The following is an 8099-nucleotide window of genomic DNA, read 5'->3' as shown; positions in this document are numbered from 1 at the left end:
GCTTTACAGAAGAAATATAAAGCGTAAGTGGTCAGCTGGTACGTCGTAATATTGGTGGGGATTGGTGTGTATGTGTGTGTGTGTGTGGGTGGGGATTCTTTGAAGTCTACTTCAAAGAAATCATCTGAAGTAAACAAAGTAATAAAAAATGTACATATGAGTATATAATTGTGCATGATCTATAGTTTTTTTTTGTATGTATGTATGTCCGTAAAAATGTGTACGTGTGTGTGTGTGTGTGTGTGTGTATGTGTGTGTGTGTGTATGTGTATCTATATATATAAAAATGAGAATATGTTTCTGTCTGTCTGTCTGTCTGTCTGTCTGTGTGAATCCCTAAAACTCGAGAACTACGCAACCAATTTCATTCAAATTTTACAGATGCCTTACTTAGGGTTCCAGTTGTGTTTTAGTCAAAAAAAAATTTAACTTCTTGCAGAGTTCGAGCCCACGGCAACATAATATCTCCTCCACTATTTAAGTATTACGTGTCAAAAGTGAAACAAAAACACTCATGTCAAATACTTTCACTTTAAAAATGAAACTATTCCACTAACTGAAACAATCACATTTTGATACTGTAATGACAGATTCTTTCAGAGAGAGAGAGAAAGAGAAAGAGAGAAAGAGAGAAAGAGAGAGAAAGAGATGTATATGTATACATATACGTGTATATGTACACGTATATGCATAGATATATATAGATATAGATCTATATGCATACATGTATATGTATACATATGTGTAGATGTATATATATATAGATGTACATGTAATATGTACACATATATACATATATATACATGCATACAGATATCTATACATATATACACCCATCACACACAAACACATGCACACAAACACACACATTAGTCATTTGTTTTCTTATCCAAAACTACGTCAAAAGTACTGAACGGATCTTTATGAAATTTGGAAATTATATTCTATGTATAACGGCCATAACTCCCATGAAAATTCATATATTTTTGATGTTGATGAAATTTTAACCCGAACATAACAGATGAGCATTATTTGTAATTCAACGGTACAACGGTGTAAGACTACCCTTTCAGATATACTTACATTGTGATTTCTGCAATGTGGTGCATAAATTGTCAAGTAAATGAGACGCATCTTTGCCTCCACTGATTCACTTGCAAAGTGTTGAGTAAAATTATTTCGTTGCAGACCTCCTTTGGGTCTTTTTATTATCACTGCGACACACATAGTCCCCAGTTGGTAACATTGATTTCAAGGCCCTCCTAGATGAGAGACTGGCATTCCACTTAATGTCTATGTTCCATGCTGGCATGGATTGGAGAGTTATTAATGTAGAAATATGGTATCGTAGCTACTAACAGTTGTGGGTTGCGTAGTCTAGACGGCGTTTTTAGATTTCAATATTCTCTTTAACCCGGGCAAAGCCGGGTATTTCTGCTAGTTTTTATATATATATATATATATATATATATATATATATATATATATATAAAACAAATAATAAATGAGTATATGCATATATACGTACAAGTATGTGCATACCTACATCTACCTGTATATATAGGTGCATATCTGGGTACAGGACGTTGCAAACAAAACGTAGACAAAAAAATAATAACAACCAGAGTACAGAAAACACACAGGCCACATAGAGAACATTTTCCTTCATCAGCTGCCACCATTCTAACACAGGCGTTTCGAAGAGCTGGAGTGCTGAAATGTTCCTGGTTTTGTGAAAAAGAAAACACAGGAGGATCACTTAATTATGATTTTAGACAACGTATTCCCCTCTCAGATTCACACACTGTAGCGGTCCTTCAGTTTTTCTAGGTCCTGTAAAAGAACTAGGAAGGTTGGGCCTCCAACCAGGCTTTTCGCGACACTCTTAAAGCCAGGAACTTTTCAGCACCCCATCGTAGTTTTTAAATATTCGCGATGCATTCAGATACTCCTTGCAACACACTGTTCGCGAACCAGTGTGAAAGGAGCTTGAATTTAAGTGAGATCTGGAGGTCAGCATACAGGGAGTTGGTAGGGTCTTCTACTCTTCACAGCATTTTCTTTCGACATTCTATTTTTGAGTTCGAATTTTACCGACATCTCCATTGCTTTTCGTCTGTGGTCGATTGATTAGCTAATGTTAATATACAATGATGAACCATAAGTAATATACAAATGTTTCAAAATCACTTGTATTTAGCGACTTTTCCAGCTTGGACATGATTTGTGTCCCGTAAATTCTAAAAAACAGAATTAACATCTATTTATCTTTTTCACTATCTGCTAAATTAACTATTAAGTTAATGATATTTTTATCTCGTCACTAAGGGTGTAGTTTGAAATAATTAAAATGCTCTGAGTCACTATATTAAGTATGTTAGTTCCTACCTTATTGTTTTATTGTTCATACCGATAATACTAATGAAAGAAAATGATAAATTACAGTTATAATTATTAAACCGTTCGTTCGTTTAGATAAGATAATGGTGGAACAAGAGAGAACGTTTCCTACATGTCTGATTAGAAATTGATAATTACTGGAGTGGTTAAGCTAACTATTGTCTGCTTCGGTGCAAATCAATTTAAAATACAAACATAAGGGGAGCGTTGGGTAACCTTTGGGCGAGATCAGTCATCAAAAAAAGACTGGATTTATTCTCCATGATTAATTCTGCCAAACTAAAAACATATTTCTTTTATATTCTTTTACTTTCTTTTATTCTTTTATTTGTTTCAGTCATTTGACCGCGGCCATGCTGGATTACCGCCTTGAAAGGTTTGTTTAGTCGAACAAATCGACCCCAGCACTTATGTTAAAGCCTAGTACTTATTCTATCGGTCTCTTTTGCTGAACCACTAAGTTACGGGGACGTAAATACACCAACACAGGTTGTCAAGCAGTGATGTGGGAGAAACACACACACACACGCACGCACACACACACACACACACACACACACACACACACACACACACACACACACACACACACACACACACACACACACACACACACATTTCGACCTATCAGTTTCTGTCTATCAAATCCACTCACAAATCGGTCGGCCCGAGGCAACTGAAGAAAACACTTGCCCAAGATGCCACGCAGTGGGATTGAACTCTGAACCATGTGGTTGGGAAACAAGCTTCTTACCACATAGTCACGCCTGCGCCTATATATACATATATAATACATATGAGAGGTTTTGGTATCCAGAAGACCCAAAAGGTAGGTATGGCTATGTAAGTGCTACGGAAGGGTCGCTATTAGACTCCCGGTTCGATAATAGTATGCGTGAGGAGTCTAATGCACGTCGTGTGAGAGCGTATATATATGTTAAATAAAATGAAACAACAAAACCAAGGCAGTGTGAAATTTCTAGGGCATTTATAAAGAGAAAGGTTTTCCTACAGCTGTTTCAGGGATATAAAAGATATCCCATCATCAAAGACGATATGAGAGAGTTAAATAGAAGGAAATAGTAGAGTTCAATATAAGGAGTTGTTTTGGAAAGGGAGAGATATCGGAAGTATACGAAATATGAGAAAAAAAATATGTTGAATGTTAAAGTTGCTGTTCCATTACACTACAAGATACCTTTGAATGAATAGCACATGGAATTAATATCTGCACACTATCCAGTTGTAATCACAAAATATGAACTCCTATCGGAATTTATATACCATGAACAAGAAACCTCTTTACCCGTTGTACACAGTTCATTCCTTGGATAATGGAACAACAACTTTAACATTCAACATATATTTTTTTCTCATATTTTCTTGTACACTTCTTATATCTCTCCCTTTCCAAAATAACTTCTTATATTGAACTCTACTATTTCTTTCTATTGAACTCTCTCATCGTCTCTGATGATGGAATATCTTTTATATACCTGAAACAGCTGTAAGACTACCTTTCTCTTTATAAATGTCCTAGAAATTTCACACTGCCTCGGCTTTGCTGTCTCATTTTATTTGACATATATGTATGTATGTATGTATGTATGTATGTATGTATGTATGTATGTATGTATGTATAAGCAAAGTAGCTAGATCTAAAATCTCTATAAAAGTGTAAGTAGTAACAATACTGAAGATTAATGTTAGTTGGCACTTCAACATAACTGTTCCGTATGGAACGACGTTACTACCATTTTTTTAACTCCAGGAGGATATCTTCTTCAGATGGTAGTAACGAATTTCTGTACAGAACAGCCATATTGAAGCGGCAACAAACATTACTTTTCAGTATTGTTCCTACTTGTATCTCTTATAGAGATTTTAGAACTAGCTACTTTGTTGCAAAATCAGCGGTTGAATGTTGTTTGTTTTTCTAAATACTGCGAGCTAGGACGAACGGCTACCATGTTTAGCAGACAGGTTTCCAGTACTGACGAAGGGAATCGCTCTGAAACCAGACTGGTCTGCTGGTCTTGTCACCATGAGATGGTAGGAGTTCGTTCCCCTGATCGTAATATATCGGACACAGGTTGTGTCGTTAGCCAGTTGGAGATGTCCTCCTGGGTTTAAAAAAATGGAAGTAACGTAGTTCCGTACGGAACAGCCATGTTGAAGTGGCAAAACATTACTTATATATGTTTTAGTGTAGAATTGTATTTCTGAATTATTAAATATCATTTTTCAGGAATATATTTTCTTCAATGCATTTCCGAACATCATCAGGAGTCTTTATTCATTGATAGTTCTAGGACGCGCTAATATAATGTTCTGGGATGAAATCCTGGCAAGATATGTAAACTGTATTAAATTTAGGAAGTTGAAGGTAATCAGATTGTAAATGAACGAACTGAAGTGTAAAATTTAGATACGAACGATTAGACTGTTTTCAAGAGGTCAAGTGAATGTCTATCTGCATAATGAAGTGGACCAAGTAATTTAGATTGATTATAATTACATCTATGGGATATATTCATTAGTATGACGGTCAAGTCTGGTCAAGAAAAGCAGGAGAAACAACCCTGATATTTTGAGTTGATCTGTGAAAATCGTCGCTTCAGTGTTTGTAAAATTACCGAATACATAGGTGTGTGTGCAAGGGGATGATGAAAAGTTCCTGGTTTTGGGTAAAAGTAAAAACGGGAGGATCAGTTAATTATGATTTTATTCAACATATTCTCCTGTCAAATTCACATACTTTTATGGTAGCAGTCCTTCAATTTTTCGAAGTCCTGTAAAAGAACTCGAAAGGTTGGGGACGCTTAAGTCAATTACATCAGCCCCGGTGATCTGTTGGTACTTCTATCGACTTTTAAAAAAAAAGACTGATATGCCATGTTGACCTCGGTAGAATTTGAACCTAGAACGTAAAGAGTCAGAAGAAATGCCGCGAAGTATTTTATCCGAAGAGCTAACGATTCCACCAGCTCGCCACATTAATAAATTTCAAAATAACTAAAAAAGAAAAGAAAAACCAAATTCATAGCATGGTTAAAGGTAGAAATTTATTTCAGAATAAAAACTGTTAAGTCCTACTCGGTCAATGAATTATGTAGCACTCGTTTTTTTTATACGTGTTAATCATTAAGTTTGTATTCGCAAATAAATCACAGTTCTTGCCTCGTATAAATCCTTATGAATTGTCTTTTTGTTACTCTTTTCTAAAGAAAAAAAAAGAAGAAAAAAAACATTTGTTTTTGTTGTCTTGTTTCAGTCATAAACAGATCACGTGGTCATGCCACCAATTTTAGCTTAAGTCACTGATCCTTGATCGTAGATGTTTCATTTTTGGTTAGTCATCAAGCATTTTAATTTGTTATAATTTTGTGATCGAACTCTTTTACGATAGCGAATACAAAGACCGAAATGTGGTTCACCCAAAGGTTCTCTGAAGTAACGTTATTCGACAGAGTACGGAGCTCGGTGATCAGGGAATGACAAAATTCTGCTTTTAGCACGCCATATAAACTCCTCAACTTTTTTTTTTCCGAAAATTTTCTGAAATTTTTTTGAATTTATGTTCTACAAACGAGAATTCATATGATTGTGAAAAAAATTTTATTTAGTTTTTTCGAAATTAGAATTTAAAAAAAAATTTTTCGATTTTTTCAAAATCACAGTTTAAAATACGGACAGTCCGAACTTTTGGCCTAAATCCAGCAATAGACAATTAAATGTGTTTATGGGGATAAAGGTTTTGAAAAACATCAATACGTCAGAATGACAAACAAATGAGGACGGTATAAGGTGGTCGTGAGACGTGCTAAAAATAACAGCTAAATGTCCCTTAACTCACACAATTTTTTTTTTTTTGGTTTTTGCATAGTCGTATGAATTCCCGTGTGTAGAACACAAATTCGCAAAAATTTCTGAAAATATCTCCCACCACAAAAAAAAAAAAGAGAAAAGCTCTGAGGGGTTATATGATGTGCTTAAAGCAGAATTCTGCCCAGGGAATCTATTCACTTTCAACCATTACTTCTCTGCATTGAGAGATCACAGCTCCAGTACAAGAGACATATGTTCAGAATGCCACAATAAATTATCGCAAGACAGGTTCTTCTAGCCGAGTCAATCGGAAAGAGACCTAGGGTGTAGACCATGAATAAGATGTCTGGATTATATCCTTAGTTTCATCTGGTCGCACTTGCGAATCCAGCCGGAAAGTGTGATGACGGTTGGTTCCGATAGGACCTTATGGAGGAGTTGCCCGAGAACTCTACCCATAAATCTCCTAAGAATAACAGGTGGAAAAGATGGATGGATAATTTTGTGGTTAATAAAAATGAGTTATAAAGCGGTGAGCTGGCAGAATCGTTAGCACGCCGGGCAAATGCTTAGCGGCATTTCGTCAGTTTTTACATTCTGAGTTCAAATTCCACCGAGGTCGACTTTGCCTTTCCTCATTTCAGGGTCGATAAAATAAGTATCAGTTAAGCAGTGGGGTGGATATAATAGACTTACCCCTCCCCTAAAATTGATGGCTTTGTACCAAAATTTGAAACCAATGTAATTGAGTTAGACTGAATTATACATCCCGTTGTATTTAGTCTTTGGTTAATGTTATGAACTGCTTTACATTGAAGATGTGAAAGTGTCCTTACCACTATACATACATTTTAATGGTATATCCGAAGGAAAAAGGGTTATGATCATGACCCTTTTTAAGGCTTCTGTGAACGGAAGGAAGTTATCCTCAGCCGGGATACCTAGCTTGAATGCTTGCAACAGAATGATTTCTATAAAAGTGTCATACGACCAGGTGGTGGTGTTAAAGTAAGAGGCGGATTAAGTCGGATTAAAGTATTAAATTGATATATTACATACATACATAGAAAAAGAGAAATTATTCAGCATTTTTCAAATCATAAGCTTTAATAATATGTAGCTCCCGTGTGTGTGTGTGTGTGTGTGTGTGTGTGTGTGTGTGTGTGTGTGTGTGTGTGTGTGTGTTGCGCGCGCGTGTATGTATGTATGTATGTATGTATGTATGTATGTATGTATGTATGTACGTCATTATTCAGTTTATTTCAAGATTTCTTGCCAATAGAGAAAGAACCAGTTTCTAACCTAGATCCAAGGCTCCTTAATTGAAATTTCAACATCAGCAACAGGGTATTTTTGTCTGTACGCATGCATGTATGTATGTATTATGTATGTGCAAATTTGTATGTCTATATATTCTCATGCATATAGTTGCATATCTAGACATGCTCATATATATTTAAATGATAAACTTCTGGAAAGTTTCACAGATTTTTACAGTTCCAGTGGTAGATTGGATTTGTAGTCTTCGAATTAGCTTTCTCCTTTCTGGTTTTGAGAAGCCTAATTTCTCAAGATTGGCATTGTCACATATCCCAGGGCCCCAATAATTACAGGTATAAACCTGAACTTGTAATCTGGATAGAGTAACTGCAGATTTCTCAATAGTTCAGCGTAGGTATTCTCTTTTTCACTGATCTTCAGCTTTATGTTAACATCCGCTGGGCAGCTAATTTCCACAACTGTACACAATTTCTCTTCTCTCTATCTCAAATAATCAGATCAGGCATGTTGTGCTTATATTTTGTTGCGGTCTTCACTGGGACATTCCACCAGTACTCCTTTTTATCACGAGTGGCTATGGCTTCTACCAT

At 35.8% G+C, this 8099-nt stretch overlaps 1 long non-coding RNA gene across 1 annotated transcript; it reads left to right on the top strand.

Moving 5' to 3' along the window:
* Nucleotides 1-2616: 2616 nt before the first annotated feature.
* Nucleotides 2617-5572, top strand: LOC149131787 (uncharacterized). Its single transcript, XR_016245149.1, has 2 exons — nt 2617-3229; nt 4649-5572. It is a non-coding gene; the product is annotated as an uncharacterized LOC149131787 (long non-coding RNA).
* Nucleotides 5573-8099: the final 2527 nt, after the last annotated feature.

The sequence above is a fragment of the Octopus bimaculoides genome, chromosome 19 (assembly GCF_046866305.1).
Source record: "Octopus bimaculoides isolate indiv1 chromosome 19, ASM4686630v1, whole genome shotgun sequence".
NCBI lineage: Eukaryota > Metazoa > Mollusca > Cephalopoda > Octopoda > Octopodidae > Octopus > Octopus bimaculoides.
The sequence above is the reverse complement of the archived record's forward strand: the minus strand, read 5'-3'. Positions and strand labels throughout refer to the sequence as shown.